Below are 22,481 nucleotides of genomic sequence, written 5' to 3'. Positions count from 1 at the left end.
GGTACAAGAAACAATAAAGTATTTGAAAAACTCTTCAGTGAAATTTTTGGAAAAAATTAATTTTGAAGCAATTCTGGGACTCAGGTTTTTATACTTTTTAAAAAATATTTGATGATGGTTTGAATTTGAAATACTTCTGAAAAGTTCCATAAACTTTATTAATTCTCAAGTAAATGTCAGAATCTAATACTTTAATTTATTATAGGCCCTCCTGCATTAAAAAAAAACACACACACAATTTTGCCAAAAAGCAGAGCAGTAAATAAATAACAGTCACTATTTAATGTCATGTATAATCCCTTCATAAGTATAAATATTATAAATGAAACAACCTGTTTTGATGTGTTATATTAAGATCTACAAATTTTATAACCTATGAGCATATGCAGAAAGAAAAAATTGAGATAAAATCAACCTAGTACTAAAACATAAACTCTTAAAAATAAAATTAGCTAAAAAATGCTCTCAGTTTAAAATTGCATATGGAAAAATATTTTAACTGAAAACTATATTTCTAACAAAAAATATTAACTCAAAAAAGTCTTATTTTCAAATTAAGAAATGAAAGTTATATTTTCTTTGTGTTATATGAAAAGTTAATGCTTTATAAACATAAATAAAATACCTTCTTAGCTATTTGAGCTTTAGTTAGATGATGATCTTAACTGGGATAAATTATCTTTAGTGTTTACAAGTTAACCATATAGAAAACAAATACAAGAAAAAGAAACACAAAATTTCATTTTAAATCTCAGATTAGCTGAGAGGTAGCTCACAAAGAAACAAGATTTTAAATTATAAAATGAAAATAAAATTATATAGTTTATTTTAACAGGTTTTACTTCTTTTAAAAAGATTTTCCTTTCAGAATTCTAAAGTACCCCCAAAAATTAATTCAAAAGCTAATAGCTAGTCCTCAAAAAAGCAATAAGCTTGCATTTGTATTTTTAAAATCTCATTTGTTAGTTATTTAAAGTGATAGCCACTGTTTTCATGATTGCTTCTTATTTAAATGCAGAGATTTCTTGTGTAAAACTATATGAGACAGGTTTTTTTAGGACTAACTTCCTAAAGGACAACTTCGAGAGGAAAATATCTATGATTCAGAGAGTTTTACAAGCCTACGAATACATGAAAACACTAGATTAGACATCTATTTATATTATTGCCTAAAATATTTGCTTAAATGTTTATTTTATAAACAACACTGAGCAAATTTTAATTCGGTATACTATCAATAAAATGTATTTGGTTTATAATTTGTATTATAAATGACAGTTTCTGTGCTTCATTACCTATATATTAAAATTTTTTGTTTAAATTAGGCGTAAGAAAATTCACTAGGGGGAAAACTGCTTTTCTCTTTTATTTACGTATTATTTCATTTAAATGTGGTGCTAAGGTTCAGAGCTGGTAGAAATTTGAAGGATAAAGTTTAGACGGCTATATCTAATTCACTCTTGCTTTTAAACTAATTGATAAGCTGTCAATTTACTTACTGATCCTTCATCAGCTGAGAAGTACAGAATTTTCCCGATAATTTCATTTGGCTTCATAGAACTCCCACCTGTAGCAAGCAGGTTTTCTATCCCCTTTTTTCTTACGCTTTGCCTAGTGCTCTTGGCCATAAATTCAAATTAAAAAAAAAAATCACTCACTCCACCACAAAATAAATGGTAAAATTATTTCTTGTTTCGATTTCTTTTTTTTTTTTTTTTACTAAACTTAAAATCTGGACCTTAAAGATGAGTTGACCCTGGGGATCCTGGCTCCCCTAATGGGTTAACATTCATGATTTGCCAGTTGAGGTATTAAAATTTCAAGGTGTAGTGTCATTGCAATTTAACTGACCAGAGTATACTACTTAGAAGCCAGGAAGCCCTGAGTGAGCTCTCCTTATGCTATCATTATTTGTTCAGTTCCAGACTCAGTCCCAGCTCAATTCACAACATCAGGAAAATCTTGGTGAGATTGGGACACTTGTGGAAATTCTGACTTTGTTTAGACTCTTCTCCTATCTCATGACTCCTAGTCACTTTACATTCACTTTTCTGCTTCCTTATTCAAGGTTCAACTCCTCCAGCAACTCCTGGACTATATTTAGACCTGGATCTGCAGGAGCTTGTCTTAAAAATAATAACACTTCATCTCACTTGAGTACATACATGTCTGATGCACCGGAATGTGTATTTACTGACAGCTCATCTTCCCAACGATCTTATGAAACAGGTATTTTTAATATCCCCATTTTACAGACGAGGAAACTGGCTCAGAGATATAACTTGCTCAAGGACATGCAGCTGATAAGGGCAGAACTAGACAAAAAACAAACAAACAAACAAAAACCTAAATCTAACTGGTCTTCAAAACCCATTGCTCTTGACCAACAGGTTTCACTGCTTCCTTCCAATACTGCCTTCATCAGCCTCCCCTTAAACAGCTAAAAGGAGAGATGGCAAGACCGCTCTCTGGGCTGCATTTGACATATCCCTGAACCTTTTAGTATAATTATTTTTTTTTAAGACAGAAAAAAGGAAAAGTCACCAAGTGGAAGCAATTATAGGCTGTGGGTTTACATGTGGGAAAGTGGAAATGTAGGAAGGTCCATGGGGAAGACTCCAATTTCTATGAAAACTAAATAAAATAAATAAATAATAAACAAAAATAAAAAATATATTTTCCTTCTCTTTGGAATGGCCCGGAATGTGCTCAACAGGTTCAGGGGACAAATGGTGGCCCTGGAATTTTCTCCTAGCATTATCCAGAAAACTCAGGGACTACATCACATTCTTCCTATAATCAGCCCAGCAGTTTGCAGCCAAGACTTACAAAGAAATGCCTGATAGGACAAGTTCCGTGGATCAAAAGGAGAACAAAGATTTTCAGGCAGGGGGTGTTGTAAGAGGAGACAAAAAGATTGATAAGATGTTGAAAAGTAAAGTCAGAAGAAGAAAAGAATGAAGACCAAATATGCAGGAAAAGGAAAGAGTAAACATCATGTATGACAGCAAATGGCGTTACATAGTCCTGCCTTTTTACTTTTCCTTGTTTCTTTCATTGGTGGAAATTGCCTAAACTTTGAAAATTTAGGACTGGATGTATGCTGAAAATAAAAGAATCCTAGATGAATTGCTTTTTCTCCCCAATTAAAATAATAATAATAATAAAGGCAAAAAGAGTAATTTGCAAAAGCACTTAATTCAATAGATTAATTAAATTAAATTCAATAGATTTTAAAAGGAATGTGAAAGCAAGGAATTAAAAAGAGAATGAAACCAGAAAGAGATCATCTTCATGTAGGGACACAGAAAGTAGAGAAAAAGATTTTCCATCAACCCTTCTGATTTGCTCCCAGCAGGTAATCCTGGGTACTGGCAGGCTATGGAACAAATGGACAGATGCTTCCAGAAAAGATTGTATTTTATCTGTCACTCTGGGAGTAGCTCTGGACCTGTAGCTGCTGACACTATGATCAAAGCCTTGTATGACATTGCTATGTGTGTCAGGCAGGAAAGCAAACAACCGTAATAATAATAATAGCTAACACTTGTTGAACACTGACTAGGCTCTTTACACATGCAAAATCTCATTTAATCCCCACCAAAGTCTTATGGTGAAGGGTGTTATTATTATCCCCATTTTACAGATAAGGAAATTGAGAAGATATAAAGTTTATATTTAGATGGATTTTCCTATATTTAGCCTCAGCAGGAGCAACTTGCTGCTTTCTTGCTTAAGCAGAAATTCACACACTTCATCCTGTCCTTCCACAATCTAACACAAAGGTTTTACAAGTTCAGATTTCTAACTGGCTCTTTCAAAGATGGATCACTTCACTTCCAGGGTCATCTCCTAGCAGTGGCTTCCACGTGCTGTTCACTTGGGAATGCTAAATAGGAGCACCAACTCCCCACCTAAAGTCAATAACTGATCAGTCCTAAAGTCAGTGTTAGTAGCTGATTAGTCCTAAAGTCAGTAAATGCCCCTTTGGCCTAAATGAAGTTCTGGCCTTACTCATTGCAAGGAAGAATTCCGGGGATGCCGAGGGCAGGGAAGCAAAACACTCAGAAAGACTCAGAACTAGGATGAAACCTTTGTACATAGACCTATCCATGTCTATTTTGAGGACCTTCAGCCTCCCAATTTCTCCTTCACTAAAGATCTCAACAGAATTGCCTGCTATAAAGCCCCTTGCTGTGCTACATGGAAGCAGCCAGTCTACCAACCAAAGAGGGCCAGAAGTGGACTGGTCTTTCCTCCTCAATGAATCCCTGGCCTGTACAACTATGATTGTGCCCGGTGGTCAAAAGCACCAGAGGAAATCCATCTTTGTTATGGGCCCTGGCATTGTGATCTCCTACTGTCCAGCTCCAACATAAACCTTCCTTCCCTCCATGGAACCACCCATTTACCAAGAATACTTAGCCTGAAAGATGGATTGCCTCTCTGAAATTCTGCGGGACCAGGCTGAGTTTAGTCATCAGAACTTCTCATTTGTTTCTGTCCTCAGTTCCACCTCTGCTTTGCCTCTCAGTTACTGAGCTGCTATTCAGCATTTATTTTAGCCACTTGCAGTATTAACTCAGTTTCAAATATTTATTCTCCAAAAAAGGAGGACCAAATCACAATAAAAATGCAGCAGAGTGCTGCTGGAGGAAAAAAAGGAACGACTAAAAACCAAGATTTGACCATGCAACCTAAGCTCAAACCTTCATATTATAAAATGTAGGCCTTACAGAGTCGATGAAAAAATTTTTAACTTGGGGTCCATGGAACCTAGGGATGTCCTGAGCTCCCTGAAATTGTATGTAAAATGCCTGTGGGTTTTTTTTTCCTTTTTGATTGGGACAAGGTCTATAGCTTTCAACAGATTATCAAAGGAAGAATAATTTATTTATATCTCCAATGTCTAGAATAAGGCCTGATACATAGTACAGGAACTCAACAAACATTTATTGAATAAACATTCAACATCTGTTGAATGAATGCATGAATGGATGGAGTCTGACCCCATACCACCTAATTTTATAGATGGAGAAATCCAGGCCTAGGGAGGATACAGTTGCTTCTTTAAGTTCGTAAACCTAAGTAGTTAGGACTAGATAGCATTTGCTCTTTTAATCCTTTCACTGCTTGTCAGCCTTGTTTTGCTTTTTAACCTATTTGTATCTTTCACCCCATCTCATTTTTCTTCCTCCCAATCTGTTGCTTTTTAAGCAGAGAAATGAATCTTACATTTTAGTTAGAAGTTGTCAGAAAGCGCATCTCCCAAAGGGGAGGTGGGGGGAGCAAACAGCAGGGAGAGGCCACTAGAATAATTTATTTGTGATAGCACACACAGCGTGACTACTATTCCCATGTTCTGAAGACATGATTAATATGTCCTCGAAGTGGCTGACATTGGCAGAAATATGTAAATCTGAAATAGTGGAGTTCAATCCAGGGTTTGGCAGTAAATCATGAGCTTAAAACTGACCAGGCCAAGCAACTGTCCTACAAGCAGGTAATCTGCAGCATTCTAAAAACATCTCTTGGGGACAAGGATCAGACAGATCTTCACTTGGTTTGAAACCTCCTTATGAGGGCCTTCTTGCTTATAAAAGAGATCCTGGTTCCAACTACCCTCCTAACAGCTTTCAGTCAAGCCCCACAGGGCAAGAAGGATGATAATTAACTGCCATCCAGAAGAGAGAAATAAGAGACAGGGATCCATGCCTTACAGAGCAGCTTCATGCTAGCAGATGTTTTGAAAGATACTGGGATGCTATGACAAAGCAACTTTCTTGTGCTGATGACTTCCTCAGCAGACCAAGGCAACAGGGAGGCTCTGAGGTCTAGGCCATGTCAGAGACAAGAGATGAGAGCCAAACCTAACCTTCTGGTCACGCCCCCAGAATGCTAACTGCAAGCAGAAGAAACTTTCTGTAAACTCTTCTTTGAACTCTTGCATTCCAAATGCCAGTCATTTTCAAAGGGAATCTGTTCTATTGTCCTGGATTATGTTTATGATTATCTGTATGATTTCACAGTGATAGGAAATGCTTAGTGGAAAAAAAAATACACAGAGAACACAATAAACAACCTGGGTTCGAGCCCAAGCTGTGTGACCTTGGTAAAATCACTTCACCTTTCTGAACCTGTTTGATGTATAAAATGAAGCAATTAGTCTCTCTCTCAATATACTCTACAGTTCCTTCCAGCTTTGGCATGCTATATATTATATTTAAATTTGAGGTTTAATCCAACCATGGGTTTTTAAAAACATAATTAGAAGAGATTACTCCTCAGGTAAGAAAATCACCCCCCACCACCATCACCATATTATTTTCTTCGATTTCCTCACAGTGCAACTGAACTACTGGTTAAGGAGGGAGAAGGAAGTTTGTTAATTCCTCTTGGAATTAACACAACCCTATTGACCAAAGATAGATGCTGCAAACTTCAGGTTCTTATATTCAAAAGGGGAAATTAAAAGAAGTTAGGCTCATTTAACAATTTGATGGCTTCATCCATACTTTACATGGCAGGAATCATAGATGATTCCAGTCAATTTATTTATTATTGAATTTCTTCTCTTAAAATGTAAAAATTTCCAAAAATCCATATAGCAGTTATTTAGTTAATATAGCAAACAGATCTGTTGTATAATGACCTGATGATCTTCCACGCAATGTGCTTCTATTGTGCTATAAGTCTCTAGTTTCCCTCTAAAAATTTCTGGCAGCTTCCCACATTTGGCTCACATGACATCCATGGATTAGGCAGGTAACTTGCTTTCTCCTTTCCTCACAAATCTAACAGCCCTGGGGTTTCAAAATTATCTGCCAAGCTCTGAACTGAAATCCCCAATAAGAATCACAGTATGACTTTGAAGCTCAGAAAGGCAGCTAAACAAAAGCTCTATAGCAAGAGATTTTGCTAGTTAATAGGGAAAGTAAATGCATTTAGAGTTCAATGCCTTACCTCTCAAAAAAAAAAAAAAAAAAAAAATCCAGAGCTTAAAACTTTTCCCGTGCATCCTAGGCTGAACTCCAGTTAAGGAGACGCAACAACGTTTGGTATCCTCAGAGAAACTTGGCATGGCAAATGATCCTTCAACTCTGCACATTCCTTGGGCCCCTGAGAGGCCTGAGATGGTCCAGGAAGTGGGGGTGGAAAAGGAACAGTGGGCCCTATTGAATAGGGCCTGTTCCCCTCAGTACTGGGGATTTGGAAGCTCTTGAATACGCAGGCCCAAGTCCTGCTTTGGGGATAGGAAGCCCCATGCAGTCCTATGAAGTCCTATAACTCATTTGGTAGGTACTGTGCCCTTCCTTGTAACCTCTGTGATGGGTACCTTTCTTTGCCAAGGACTAAGCCTTTGAGGAAAGTCCCCAAGCACTGGATCTGTGGCTTTCCTATGTCTCATCATCAAGTGGGAAGTATGTGTGGAGGTCCCTTGGGCCTGCTCAGGCAAAGAAACCATGGGCTGACATATCTTGGTACTCACCTGGGACTTCTAAGCTCATTCATCCAAGGTCTTCATTACCTGTGGCCTTTGAGAACTCCTCCTTCAGTGACCACCCCTCATGCAGACCTCCAGGTGTCAGGACAGGTTTGATCACCTGAAAAGGCCAAAAGATGGGCAGGGTTACTCTGCTGGCTCAGAAGGAGAATGGGAATGATTGGCAGCTGGGTCATTTCACAGGAAATCAAGGAGTGGGAAGGAGGAAGGAAAGGAAAAGGGCCGGGGGCACATCTGGGCTAAGAGCTACCAAGGCATGGATGCTGATGCAAGAGCAGAGCTTTTCAGAGATGCCCACAAAGCCGTCCAGTTTGAGAAGTCCCCGGAACAGAGAAAATGGCCCTGGTCTGAGATCATAGCAAGCCTGCCCAGCACATCTGAATCAATCCATGCCTTTGCCTCCAACCTGAGCCAGGCAAGGCAGAGGGACCGAAAGCAACCACAGGTTGGGGAAAGAGGATAGAAGAGACAAGAGGGCCGACAAAGGGAGGAAATCTGGCTCCAGATTTCAGGAGAGGCGAAGGAGCAGAAGGAGAGCAGATCATCTAGGCTGTGGTCAGAGTGGGCCTGAGAAAGACCACCTGGCCCAGCCACCTGCAACTCCCCACTGGGGGCAGGTGACCCTGAGGGGACTCTGTGGCCCCTGCACCCCTTCCCTAGCTCCAGAAACAACCCCTCGTCTTGATTTTTAACATAGGCAAAGGTTAAGCTAGTTGGCCTGGCCCAGGGGACAAAATTTCCCCAGCTGCCTCCAGAACACTTCTCACACACCCCCGGAGGAGTAGCCTGGGGTGATGAGGGGTCCCGGCGTGCTGCTTCCTCTCCTATAGGGCCTCCAGAGGTTGGCATCAGATGTAAGTGCCTGGAAGTTTCCATCAGGCCCCTGGCTCAAAAGGCGAGGTAGCTTTATCAACTCGGATGTGCATCGGCAGTTTGAGGGTTCAAAGAGGCAACCCCCCCCCCCCCGACTTTCCCCTCCTTCTTTAGCAAAGGCAAAATGGGTAGACAGGGAGCGATCAGCTTCCACTGGTCTCAGACTGACATAACCACCCTAAGGAGGTAAGGAAAGACACCAAAAGCCACAAAAAGCCACCTATTTTCACTTATTTTTAAGGGAAGGGGTCCTTTGATCCCACCCGGAATGAGAAACCCCTTTCCGCAAGCTCCCAACCCTGATCAAAAGTGAGCAGCCTCAGCCCCAGGCGTGCAGCCGCCCCAAGCAGCAGCTGCAGCAGCAGGAGCTTCTCCAAGGCAGCAACAGTTGTCTGGCTGAGGCGAGGCGAGGAGAGACGAGGCGAGTACTCGTTCCGGTGCCGCACGACGCCGGCTTCGGCCGGGGCTCCTGGGGCCCTAGAGCCCCAGCCCCACACTTAGCCTCCGAGGGAGAAGTGAGGGGGCTAGGGTCGCAATAACCCTGAGCTGCCTGCGCTGCAGTGACTCAACCTCTTCTCTGCAAGTTCACTTCTCTTGGGCCACCTCTCTCCCAAATCTGGTGAAGGTTCAGGCTTTGGGAGAGAGGAGGGCTTTCTGGCTGGGAAGAGGAGGGGTATGTAAGAAGCAAAAGACAAAAGAGGAGCTGAAGGGACCCAGGGTGAAGCTATTTTTAATATAACGTGGTTCTTCTGTCTCTCCCTCCCCAAAGCTATCGCTCCACAGACGGCCCCAGGTGAGAGGCAGGAAGGAAAATCCCCGAGCTTTTGCTTTTTGCTCCATCTCCTTTGCAGATCTTAGGAACCTTTTTACTCTTTTAGAAAACGTATTCAGGGAGGGAAAATATCCTTTATCTGGGAAGGAAAGCTCTGATTTAGCCTTAGAGCTTGGAGTGCTCGCCTTCCATGCCTTCTCACAGTCTGGGCTACGAAAGATTGACTCTGTCCAGCACTCTCGGACTCTGCAGCTCTTTCCTAATTCTGGAGAGGGTAGAGTCCGAGTGTTCAACCAGCGGACAGGGGAATGACTGTGGGCGTTTAGTTTGTTGAAAGAACGGTGGTTGTGATGCGGGGGAAATTCAGGCCCTCCCCGAAAATGTGAAGGTTCGCAGCCCTCGGGTCTGGAACTCCGGTGTCTCTAAACCCATCTTCTACCCATTTCGGTCCTTGTGGGCACTCATGTGTGTCTGTCTGTCCTTCTGGCCCAGTCCCTAAGGGCAAGGGCGTCTAGCAGTGTTCCTAGCAGGCGAAGGGCGCGGGGAGAAGAACATGGTGAAGGCCTGATTTGTGCCACTCGTGACCGAAGTGGTCAGGGCTGCAATGAGTGGAGGGGGAGGAGGGGGACTCATAGACTCTCCCCTCTCCTGAAGCTTTGTCCTCCTCCCCAGGACCGGCGCCTGGAGAGACCGGGATGGGGCTGCTGCTTCTGCCCCTGCTAAGCGTCTGAGTCGGGCACAACCGCATCTCTCCAAAGCTCCTTCCCTGCGGGGGTTTCCCCAGTTCTCGCCTGTTTTACCCCCTTCCGTGCTACTTAGTTTTGGAAAAGAGGAGATGGGGGAGACCCGAGGCTGCAAAACGCCTCAAATTAGGTTGGAAGGAGGCGCGGGAGGAAAGGACTCCGGAGAGCGGGCGGTGCCTGGGTGTTTTCCCTCTTTTTCGGAGCCACCCAATTCACCGCGGCTCGCCTCACCTCCGGGTCCCCCGCACCAGGACAGAAGATACTGAGGGCCTCCAGCCCCTCCCTCAAGGGCTTCCCCACCCCCATATTGCAGAATCGGATCATTAGGGTCAAAAATGATCACAAAATGTCCTAAACTGATTGATATTCCAGGTTCTGACTTGGCCCTAAGATCAGATTCTTCTTCTTTTTTTTTTTGTTGCAGTGAGTGAATGGGGTTATTCGTGGTGTGGGCGGGGGCTGGGGGGAAGACACAACTTCTGTAAACTTTTATTGCATTTTAGCTTCTCACTTCTCCAAAAACACACGCACCCCACCTGCTCCAGTTCCCTCTGTGATACAAAGTCTGTTAAAAAGTTGGGGGCGGGGGACTCGCTAGGAGGTAAGACAGGTGACTAAAGCCTCAGGGAGCGAGGAAAGGACAGCGGGGAAAGGGCCGAATCTTCCGTGGAAAACGGGGAAAAGGCCGGGTAAGCCTCGGTCGGAGCAGCTTCGGGAAGGTGCGGGCTTCGGCGATCGCTGGGGATGGCTGCCGTCTTCTCGACGAGTGCGCCCTCCGCGAATGCTTTTTGGGGTAAGGGCTTCCGGCTATTGAGTTATGTACAGCAAGCCCAGACCGCAAAAAGATTCACGAAGGGCAGGATCTGCCGGCTTCTTCGGTTCGTCGCCGCCGCGGCTTTCAGCTCAGGATGTCTCCGAACCCCGGAGCCGAACAGGCTGGGTCTCCCCAGCGCGCTCCATCGCGGCTCAGCCTCACCACCCCGCGCGCTGTCCGCCCGCCCCTCCGCGCCCCTGGACTCCAGTCTCCATTTCTCCAGACTGTCCTCGATCCCCCAACTCAGCCCCGAGAGAAGTGTGTGGACGGCGAGAAGGGTACCGCGGCGGGGCACCCGGGATCCCCGAGCCCAGCCTCCACCCCTCTCCTGTCGCCCCGGCACCCGGAGCCTACCCGCCTGCCTGTCCTATCCCCCATTCCTCTAACCGAGTTCCGCCAGCCCCGGCTGCAAGGTCGAGAATCTCTGAACAGGTATAGTTCGGATTCCCCCCGAATCCCCTCTAATCCCTGCTAGTCCCCCAGCCAAGGTTCCAGCCGTGACTACAGGCGCTGCGTAAAGAGAAAAACTCCCCCAGAGCACTAAATAAATACAGACGAGGCCGCCAGCTCATTGGTGCGGACTAAAATCGTCACCCACCAATCAGAAGAGAGCTCACATTTCCCCCTTTTTTTTTTCAGAAGGGGGAGGGAGAAAAAATATTTCCATTTCTAATTATTCAACAAAACCTAGACTGGAACATGTTAAAATATTGTTGTTGCAAAAAAAGCTATTCGGGACCCCTCTCCATCCCAGTCCAGGTGAGGGGGTGGCGCGATGTATTGGGAAACAGAGGTTCAAGAGAGCGACCTCTCCCAACGGATCCCAAGCCAGAAGATCCAGACGAAAAATGTCAAAGATGAACATAAAATAAACCCAAACTCCACACCAGTCAGCCTATCTCTAGAAAAAAAGGGGGGGCATGTCTCAACACCCCCTTCCCCACCCAAAATTCCGAATGCTCAGCTAGAAAGGTGAAGCTCCTCCCTCCGTATCCTCCCTGAAACTGTCTCAATATTGGGTGTCTAATGGCCCATTCGCCTCAGGTGCCCTTTCAACGCTGCAGCCCCCCCTCCCCAACTCCCTACCCATTCTGCAGAATGCTGGGGGGAGCAACAAGGGGCGAGCCCGTCATTGACCGCAGGACCCAACTAAGATGGGAGATTCTAGCTCCTGCGGGAGGAAGAAAGGAGGAAGGGAGGGAAGACTAGAAAAGGGGGAGAAGAAGGAGAGCTTCTTCACTCTTCCCTCCATCCAGCTCGGCCCCTCCCCCATCCCATCCTTCCAAACTTTGAGGGGTTGCCCTCCTTCTCAGTGTAGCGCCACCCTTCTCACATCCTCTCCTACCCCTCCCCTCTATTAGTACCTAAACAGGGTGTGGGCTAAGGGACGTCCTGACTATCTCCCTTCCTAGCCATATAGTCTCCCAATGGGGGAAACCTCACCTAGGATGGGTTACTGCAAACACTGCCAGAACTTGGGGGGGAAATTGCCATATTTGTTCTTTGCAACCCTGGAATCGACGTGCGGGAGGGTGCGCGCGCGCGCACACACACTCCCACCCTCGCCCAGCACGCTCTGAGAAAACGTCTGTCGACAGTGGAGGCACTGTCTCCAAGTCCCTGTCGACCCACCCCCTTCGCCCATCCATCACCCTCCTGCCGCTCCGCGACCCACACACCCTCCCACCGCATCCCCTAGGCTCCGCGACGGACAGACGCAAGCACACACCCTCCGAGCGTCTGCGCGCCCGCCACGCCAGAGGGGGCTCCGCGGTCTGCGCCCGCTGCCGCCGCCGCGGCGCGGGGCAACTGGGAAAAAAAAGTTCTGCTCAGAATACCAGTGAGCCGACCGACCACCAGCCGACCCACGCGCCGATCCCCTGTTCCTTACCTCGGTCTGGGGGCCACTGGAGCGCACCGGTCCCGTCCGCACTGCAGCCAGCTGGAAGGCGCCCCTCTCTTGCCGGCCGGCTCCCTCCGGCCCCTCCCCGCCCCCCACGGGTGTTTGCCCAGCGGCGAAGCGGGCTCTTCCAGGTAAGTATATAAGTTACTGTACTGTGTGGGAGGGTCACGATCTTGGTAATTGCGGCTTTCCGAGCTTAACCCCTGCGTTCCTGCCTTCCTCCAACTTGTTGAGGACTCGTCGGGTAGCGGGAGAGCGAGCAGGCGCGCCACTGCGAGCGCCGGCCGGGAGGGGGGAGCGAGGTGCGCGGGGCAAAGAGGGACAGCGAGACAGCGAGCGGCGGAGTTCAAATGTCCCCCTGGCAGCGGTTTTCATTGGATAGGTCTTCCCCCCACCCCCGTCCCCACTGGTTTGGTGCCCCCCCGCCCCCCATCTCCCATGTAGGGGACGTCTCCAGGCGAAGTCACGATTCCTTCTCAGTTCGGAATGAACTGTGACTAGAGCCATGACGCAGCCAGCGCGCATTACTCACTTTTTGCAGTCACGACTTGGGAATCCGTGCTGGTTCCAACCAAAATTACACCGCTACCATTGAATTATTTAATAGGATCCAGTTCGGGGTGAGGAGGTAAACTTGTGCATTGTGCCAAGCAATGGGAAGGGGTGGGAAAGAACGGGGGGGGGGGAATGAGGACAGGGGGTGTCCCTCCGTCCCATTCTTGACTCTTGGACACCCCCCCCAGCGCTCCACATGTTGCAAGTGCTTTATTGCGCTACACCACTCCCGTCCCGACCGCTCCCCCAACCCCTATTTCCTTTACAATTGTGGCAGAATTTGTAAACACAACCACGCAACTTGCAGGGCTGAGAGGGGCGAGGCTTGGGAAAGGGAACGAGTAGGTCCCAGTGAATGACGAGGAGGCCGAGGGGTGGGCTGAGAGGCTGTGAACAGCTTTGGTTTGAACTGAATTGTCAAGACAAAGTGTGGGTTGCAGCGTTATTTGTTATTCTGCACATCAGTAACAGCCCTTGTTACTATTATGAGTTGAATACTCAGTCTCAGCCAGGGAAACTTCCAAGAGAGCAACGGCTTCTGAGCTAAACATAACTCACCCGCCGCCCTGGGCTGCACCCTTGCGTGGGGGTCAGGTCACTAAAGCCAGAGACTAACAGATGGGAAGGGGTGAATGAAGCAGAGAGACCTGGTGTCTTCTCTCTCCTGAAGGCTAGCCCCCACAAATACTTACCTCGCCGTCCCGAGTTTATATTTTTTTAAAAACCTATAAAATATTTCTGCATGCACGCAAAGCTTACTGCAGACCTTCAAGAGTGCTTCATTTCTCCCACCGTCTACAGCCCATCCTCAAGGGCCAGTTTGAGGATGCACTTTTATTCTCCCTCTCCTGGAGTTAATCAGCATGAATGTCTTTGTGTGCGCGTGATATTCATTCCCTCTCTGCCTCTGATAACCTTACCTGTCGAGCTGATTGCAGTGACTCTCAGTCTGGGTCCAGCCCCCAACCCCAGGTAATTGATGGTATTCCCAACAACATTTGGCAACTTAGAGAACACCTCCTCTCCAATTTCCCTTCAGGCTGATGTAGACTCCTTTGGCTTTTGGCTTTAAGGCGCCCCGCGATGTTCCCTAGCTTGGATTCTCTGCGCATCACACCAGCAGCTCCTGTGCTTGGGCTTCTAATTCACTCATTCCACCAACTCACTTAGGACTTCTATGACTAGCATGCGAAAAAGGGGGAATAATAAGAAAAATGCCACACCACACTACTTTACACACCTCCTGGGAATTGCAGAATACGGGGCTATGGGGAGCATGAAGTGGGAGGGGACGAGGGTCCGAATAAAGCAACCTATAGCCTCTTATTTTGAGAGTCACAATCACCGAGGAGAAATCTTTCAAACCCACTGGCGGGAAGATGCGGGATCCTGGGAATGGAGACCCGGATAGTGCCTGGCCTCTGCAGGGAAAGCCGGTGAGCCACTGGCCTTCCATTCCTGAAACGCCGGGCCTCGGCTCATCCTCGAATCTAACACTTCGCTCCCCCTCCTTTAAATTTTTTCCTTTCCTTCCCACTCACCCCTCCTTTCCCCAAGCTCTCACCGAAGTCACGACTATCCCCTTTGAACATCCTTAACCCCGTCGTCCCCGCATCCCTCTCCTACATCCAGGGCGGGGCTAACCATAGCTGGCGCCAACCCCGCCCCCTGGCTCTCGGAACTGAACTCGCCCGGGACCGAGGCATTTTCAGCACCTATCTTCCGTGGACAGCAACCGAGTCCTGGTCCAGCCCGAACCAAGGTCGCTGTCCTCAGTTCCCGGATCAGAGCGAGCAGGGAGGTTTGTCAAAGGAATAGAGATTTTTTTTCCCTCTCTTTACCCAACCCCATCCATGAAATTTCGATCTACATTGCTCAGTCTCCATTAATCTCTCAGAGATATGGCTCATTAAGTCGTGTCTGGCCACCCTTTAAGACAGAGAAAATGGGGAAGGGAGGGGAGGGGGCTAACGAGAAAACCGAGCTCAACAGCGCCGACCCATAACGAGAGAGAGAGTTGCAGCAGCTATTGATTCAGAGATTCGTCAGGGTGATTCCCGGCTCTGCAAGAATTCCCTCTCTCGGTTTCTTTGCATGCAGCCCCAAATTCATTATATATACATATACATACACACACACAGCTACACCCCTTACCCCCTACTCAGTCCCACTATCCTCTTTAGAAGGGGGGAAAAAGCAGCCAAAAAAGAACCCTGGAACATGCACAAAGTAAGCGTCAGCTCATACTCACAGTCTGCGGCATGCACATGACATAATATTACTTACCCAAACGGGAACTCCTTAAGAGAGAGAAAGAGAAACATAGGGGGAGGAAAGAGAAAGTGGATGGAAAGAGGAGAGAGGAGAGGAAAAATCCAACAATTAATTTCCAGACATAGTTGTGGGGGGAGGAATGCGGTGATGTCCAGGTTTTCTTCCACCCGCGCTGGCTTTTTATCCCAGTGCAGCCCTCGGTTTATTTCTGGAACACGATCAAACCCTGATGCTATTTTTAGCAAGTACTGAACAAACCTCCACACACAAAGGCATTTCGCTGGAACCTTACGTCCAAAACATTAAATGTGCAGTAAGCGCCCCCTCCTCACTTTTTTTCCCTGCACCACCAGACTCACTTGCGTTTACTGCAGAAAATGTTTTTCAAATCAGAAAAATACCCAAATATTTTTTATATTCTTCGTCCCTCCCATTAACTCCCATCTGTCTCCGCCTGTTGCAAGCTCCTCGCAGTCTCCCCGAGCAGAAGGCGTTGGAGTGGTTGTATTCTTAGAGCCGCATGTCTCCATTGACCAGATTCCCTACATGCTGAGGAAAGTAGGGGGTGGGTGGGGGGGACATGGCCCCTTCCCCAGAGGAGCATCCCAGAAGAGCTCTAGAAGCTATTGCTATCCACGATGGAGATTCCCAGATGAGGGGAAAAAAAATCATCCATACCCTCCCCACGTTTCCCACCCACGCTCTGCAAAATCGCGTTGTGTTTGCAACACACCGCCTTTGGAAATGTATATTTTGAAAGCTGCTTATGTGTGTCTGTGTGTGTGTTTTGCGTTCTAGTAATTCACTACGAGGGGGCTGGAGAAAATAGACTCATGAAGGCAGCGCGGAGCAGCCGCCTTGAGTCTCCTTTGCCAGCCTGCGTCAGTCATCAGCTACTGACGTCACGTGCAGATTCTCCTCTTTGGTGGGTCTGGTTCAGCTGAGAAGACGCTTCTGCTCGGAGACAGCGCTTTGTGTTCGGCGCAGCCACTGAGCAGGCGAGGCGGCCGAGGCGGGCGCCACCCTAGGCTTGGGCTGGGCAGCTGCAGAGCAGGCTGCAGCTAGTCTGCACAGGGCGTGCAGGGCCCCGAGGGCGTACCCAGCAGGACACCCCCTCCCCAAACGCTCCAAGCCGCCCAAAGCAAACTCGGCCGGGCACAGGCTCCGGCGCGCGTCCTTTCCCCGCCCTTTCTCATGTGGTCACTGTAGCATAGACAGCTATGGCTATAACTCGGATTAATTCTGTGTGTTTGTCCGGCAGATAGCCCCGGCTCCTCGAGTGACGCAAATAACAGATTCTAAGGCTCCCGCTCTCTCTCTCCTGCTCTCTTTTTCTCCCTCCTTTTCCCTCTTCTGTTTCCTGCGCCCACGCATCCTGCCTGGTCTCCCACGGAATCAGCCAGCTATACAGCTTCCCAGAGAGCAGTGATCTGAGTTTCAGAGAGACGGACAGACTCCCAGAGCAAAAACAAATAAGCCTGCAATTAAATACACACATGCACACAACGCTTTGCAAATGGCCAGCAGCCATTTAGGGGCTCCCCTGTGTGGGGAAAGGGGGAGCTGATTCACAAATCCACGGTCCTAGAAGGCGTCTGTGCTGGCGGTGGGGAGCGCCCAGAGGGGAATGTCGGGGCTTGCTACTGAGGCTTTTCCCTCTGCTCACCACCGGAAGACGAAACCCACCTCTATAAATACCCAGATGGCAGGGTATTCGGGAATAAACAACTTTTGTTGAATGGCAGGAGGAGGAGAAAATTCAACAAAGACTGCAAATGCTTAGTCTCCAGAGGCATTATCAGGACTTTTTAAGGCGAGGTGACGTTTACCCTTTCTCCCTCTCAAAGACCAGGATATCTTTTTTCCTACTTAAAATAACGTCCCTGAAAAATGAGCTCAATGGATTAGTGCTATTTTTAAACCAATTTGAAAGAAGCCTGAGGGTGAGGAAGTGTGTGCATGTGTGTGTGGATGTGTGTGTCTCCGGGTGTGTGGGGTGTGTCTGAATCTGAGGTTTTCAGCAGAAGAAATGCCACACCTCAGCATGACAAAGGATTTATTGATTGATGAGTGATGGAGGTGGGGAGAATTCTTGCAGATTGTCAGATCTGAACAAAACCACAGGCACACAAATCACCCTCCTTAAATGCACACATATCCTAGATCCACTTGGAGAACCTTTGCCCTGAGAAGGGGAAAACCAGAAAGCAGAGATCCATTTACAATCGTGGCTGGAGGAATGGTTTATCTCCTTTCTTAACCCTAATTATCAATCTTCCCTGACAATGGTTTCCTTCGATATCAGTAAACACTTTTCCAGAGGTTTTCACTTGGATTTGGGGCACAAGGCCTGGAAGGAGAGAATGATCATGGGCCTCACCTGTGTCATCTCCCTTTTCAGGCTCTCCTACTCTTTGTAACTTGCCTGAGAGATCTGGGTTCAGCTTAGCCTGTCCAGTACCCTCAATTCCTGTCTGTGGCTTGAGCTGTGCCTACTAACGGAAGACAGAGGATGTGTGCTCAGTACGGAGGACACCCTCTGGCAGCCCATCAGCAGCTGTTTATTTTTAGATCACGATTGCATGCATGTATGCATGTGAGAATGTTGCTGCAGTGGGAGGCGTGCAGTCAAGAGAAGTATCAGTGAAAGGGAGGCAGCCCTGGTTGTTGCGCTGAAGATGACTTATCACATGGGGTCATCAAATGTGGCCAGATGGACGGAGACGCCGGCAGTGTTTCAATGAAGTCTCTTTGGATTAATGAAAATGTCAGGCTAAATATGTTTTTAAAGGCACGGAGTAGGCGTTTGTTTAGATATGAGATTAGAATGTGTAAGCATAAATTCATGTGTGTGGGCGCATTCACAGAAGCCACATGGTTTCTGTATGGACTACATAAACTATATAGAGAAGAGAACTTTAGAATGTATTCTACTTTCTATAGTGATCCATTTACAGTCCATTTAATGTATCACTGCTGTATACAGTTGCTGAGTATTATTGTGTCTGATGCTGAAATCAAGACAGATTCATTTAAAATCACTAACAGCTTTTAAGCAAACCCCGAATCTAGTCCTATCAAATAAGGTAGAGTTGGAAATGGAATAAATGTGCTCAGGCTTTGCACATCAGAACTTTGAAGGCAGCAGCCAAAATTGTGCTAATGTAAACCAGCCCCGCTTCCTGGAGGATTCAGTGTCTTTGCTCCTCCCTCCCAGAAGAGGGCGCCGCTCTGCCTTGTTTCTGTCTTGCTCCAGTAATCAAGACAGAGTGCAAGGGGCTTGGAAGCTCAGTAGAAACATCTGCAGAAAGTTAGTCCTCCATAGCTAGCACCTCCACCTCCCCTACTCCTCAGTCAGGTCCTCTGGTGCACGTCTGTGCTGGAGCTGGTGACCTTGGCTTCGCGAGCTGTCTCACCATGCTGTGCTAAGGGCTGTGATGCCCAATTTCTGTCTGAGCAGTCAAGCTAAAGACCCTGCGAATGAATAGACTGATGTGGAACCTGTCCAAGATGAAAACCGCCTTCGGCATTGCCAACCCATTCCAGGGCATCCCAAGCATGAAGAGGACTCATTCCCCCTAATGCTCCCCCAGAGGGCTTGTGGGAGTAGGCTGCTTGTCATGAAGCCCTTGAAAAGAACTGAGCCTCTTCTCTTTCAGGGTGAGTGAAGCCCAGAAATGTCCTGCCTGTGTCGGCTGTCTCCTATCCAAGCACCATGAAAAATGCCAGCAGGTAAAGTACTGGATTTGGAGAAGGAAAAACAGTCCAGCTTCCAGGATATCAACCAAGGGAAGTCCCTCAGGAAGGAAGTCTAGGAAAGGGATTCCTCTTTTCCTAAAGGTGTCTTCGTCAGGGAACAGAACTATTTTGGCTTAAGGAAAAGAGGGAGAGAGAAAAACCATAGTTTTTCAACTTCAACTATATGCTAGACACTGCCCCGGACACTTTTACTTGAGAAGCTGTATTTAATCCTTAAGGCAATTCTCTAAGTGTCATTATGATAATACCTACCCCTAAGTCTTATTGAGCACAGAAATCACTCCCCAAACAGTTATTATTTTTCCCATTTGAAAGGTAATGAAATGGAGACCATACGTTTAAGCATCTTGTCTAAAAGTCTTAGAGCTTGAAGTTACAAAACTCAAGATCAGATCAAATTCCTATCTATGTGGCTCCAGCACTCATGCCACACCAATCCATCATGTTGCCTCGACTCCAATCTCTGGTCTTTAAATATTCCAGGTCTATCCCCGGTCAGGTGGAGTTGGAGATATCTGGGACACTTTAATGAGACATCTGTTCCTCCTAAGGAGCCTGTTAGCCAACAGATGTCCCCTACACAAGGCTATCTGCCTGTCAGAAGAGACCCCTCCATTCTATTTCAAGGAAAGCCCTAGCTGGTTCAGCCTCATCCACAATTCAAGGGATTTGTCTGAAACCAACCAGTTTGCGGTGGAGATGCAGTGAACTTGACATTTGTTCAGGCTGCTGCACCCAAGCAAGTTTCCACTCTCATCGAGGATGCCCCTGGGACGATGCTAGGGAAGAATAGGAACCCCCTGGTCCAGCTTCCCAAGAAAACTGTCCTAAAGCAAGAACAGCAGAAAGTCTACATGCACCTTGAGTTAGCTAATCATTTGCTAGTCCTCCATCACTCCCTTAGAAACTGGCATCTTTGATCATTTTTCTGATTCCGAAAACTTTACAGGCTGAGCCATTTAGCACAGTGGGGATACATAGGCCACAGAATGCATAATTCATGCTATTCCATGATTCCCTTCCCCTGGTAAATACACATTTTCATCACTTACCCTGATCAAGAGGTATATTCGATCTTGGGAAGCACTTCTTAGAAGCCAGCATATTTAGAGATTTAAGAGTGAATGTTTTAAGGACTGCTGGATGCTGGAGGAAAGTGATTGGAATTTCACCCTTCCCCCCGCCCTTTTTTTTGGTTGCCCTCAACAACTCAAAATAGTCTCTATCGTCTATTCACCTGAAAGTAGTTACACTGTCCAACTTCAGAACAGTTGAGACAATATCTGCTCTTCGCACAACCCCATTATCAAGAGGCAAACTCAAATGTCCTCCTCCTCTCAGCCATTCTAATTGCTGGACACCTTGGAGAACCAGATGATAGGTTTTCCCATGCCTTGATGATAAAAGGCACATTTGGGAGAACGAGAACCTAGAGAGTCACTCAGGAATACCTAGAGTTGGTTTCATGGTGAGGATCTCAGCAAAGACAGGGGAGCCAAAGCAAGCACATGATAGGGGGCTGAGGCAGGGGTGGGGCTCAGGATTCCAGCACACTTGAGCTTAGCAGAGGCTAAAGAAAGGTGTCAGGGCTTGGAAAGCACGGCCACAGAGAGAAAGAACAATCTGCAGCATGCTCAGAGATACCTGCATGAGTTTAGCCTTAACCTTGTGGTTGAAGGACAATTGTCTATCTACCTGAATTCAGCAGGCAGAGAGCTAGCTCAATGACAGATTCATGGGTGATGGGTAGGTCTGAATTAGCAGGACTTTTTATTCATTCACTGTTACAGCAGGCTTGCAATTAGCTGCTGATCTACTAAGTTTGGATCACTATATCTGGTAGGCCAAGAGAAAAGAATGGGGATTGCGTTTCAATTCCTAGTCCAGTAAGTATAGGCTGTGGGACACAGAGGAATAATGTATCTGCTAACATATCTGATTAACATATCTGCTGGATTGGCAAGATTTTTTTGTACTTATTGGCAAGGCTATTGGTTAAATAGCGGATTGGATCTGAATCTTGTCACGAGAAGAGAGACCTTCAGCTCACATTCGAAAACATGGTAGCTTGCATCAGTCCTAGCTCACCTGTAAAAGTAGAAAGAAGAGGGGCGGGGAAGAAAATATACTTTCTAGGTATGGTGGGTTTTCAGAGAGCTACACTTTTTATAGTAATGATTGTCTTTGAGAAAGAGATTGCTATATGTTCACAATTCCTGGTTTGGTCAATCCTCAGGATCTGTTTTGGTTTTTTAGAGGTCTAGATTAACACTGTGAGGCTGGGCTAACATCTACGTCTGGGCTGGGATCCCTGAAGAGCATTTCGATAAAGAGGGACCAACAGAGGACAAATCTTAGGACCTAACAGGGTGGATCTGACTCATCAGCACAGGGCTTTTCAAAGCACTACAAATCATCCTAGACAGTGCTGGCAAATGCCACTTACCTCACCATCCAGGAACCTGTGGCTCAGGACCCATGATGAAAAGCCTTGGGTCTCAAATGAAAATGCCCAATGTGAAGCCATTGCAATGTGGTTGAATGAAATGCAAATTTAATTGGAGAAAAAAAAAATCTAGATGATTTCATCCTGTATTCAGGGACAATCCACTTCTGAGGATCTTTCTCTTTCTCCTCCCTAGCCCCCCTACATTCTCAATCAGTCTAGTCTTGAGTAAGCTCTTTCACTGTATCTGACTGGGAGCAAGGGGCTTCTAGTCTTTCCCTATGGTTTCAATTACGTCACACTCAGATATACCTTGAGTCCCTTCATGGAGTGTGACTGCTCTGGAAAAGTGTCTTGTAACTTGATTTTGGCAGAAAGTAGGATTTGCTCTGGTTTTCCTGACAAGGGGCTGACTGTTGGACTGAGCCTAGCATGAGGGAGGGATAGGAGAAAGAGAAATTAATGTTAACCATCTGGGCATAATTTGCCAAATAGAGACAAAAGCCATTGCCCATGCGAGGGCACCTCAGAGAAGGAGCTGAGTGGGTGGTGGATGGAGGAAGGATGGTGGTCAATAAGGGGTTCTTATGGCAAGGGTTAATAGGAAGATGAACGTGAACAGCAACATTGCAGAAAGCACGAGGCAAAGGATGAGGTGTGTCCTGGGTGTGTGAGGACTGCTTTGAAAACTCATCTGGTCTCCTCTTGGTCGTTGACGCTCCTACAACAAGCAAGAGGAAAGGGACACGGTATCAGCAATCCACGTTCCATCACTCACAATTCCCTGTGAGTGTTCAGTTCCAGGCTCTCCCCTCCCCTCCTTTTGTGGTGCCATTTT

The 22,481-nt window shown here is 46.6% G+C and overlaps 2 long non-coding RNA genes across 7 annotated transcripts in view; one reads left to right on the top strand and one right to left on the bottom strand.

Moving 5' to 3' along the window:
• The window catches only part of LOC108593844 (uncharacterized), a 107,012-nt gene that overhangs the window by 71,606 nt on the left and 12,925 nt on the right, over positions 1 to 22,481 (bottom strand). Inside the window, exon 2 of the long non-coding RNA XR_013523393.1 lies at positions 7,490 to 7,604. This is a non-coding gene — a long non-coding RNA (uncharacterized LOC108593844). The remainder of the gene's footprint in view (positions 1 to 7,489; positions 7,605 to 22,481) is intronic.
• LOC103796290 (uncharacterized) overlaps positions 12,285 to 22,481 on the top strand; it is a 71,553-nt gene continuing 61,356 nt past the window's right edge. For all 6 annotated transcript variants that reach the window (XR_013523397.1, XR_013523396.1, XR_013523395.1 and 3 more), the window contains exons 1-2: positions 12,285 to 12,740; positions 19,098 to 19,170. This is a non-coding gene — a long non-coding RNA (uncharacterized LOC103796290). The remainder of the gene's footprint in view (positions 12,741 to 19,097; positions 19,171 to 22,481) is intronic.

Source organism: Callithrix jacchus, chromosome 10, assembly GCF_049354715.1.
Source record: "Callithrix jacchus isolate 240 chromosome 10, calJac240_pri, whole genome shotgun sequence".
Taxonomy (NCBI): Eukaryota; Metazoa; Chordata; class Mammalia; order Primates; family Cebidae; genus Callithrix; species Callithrix jacchus.
The sequence above is the reverse complement of the archived record's forward strand: the minus strand, read 5'-3'. Positions and strand labels throughout refer to the sequence as shown.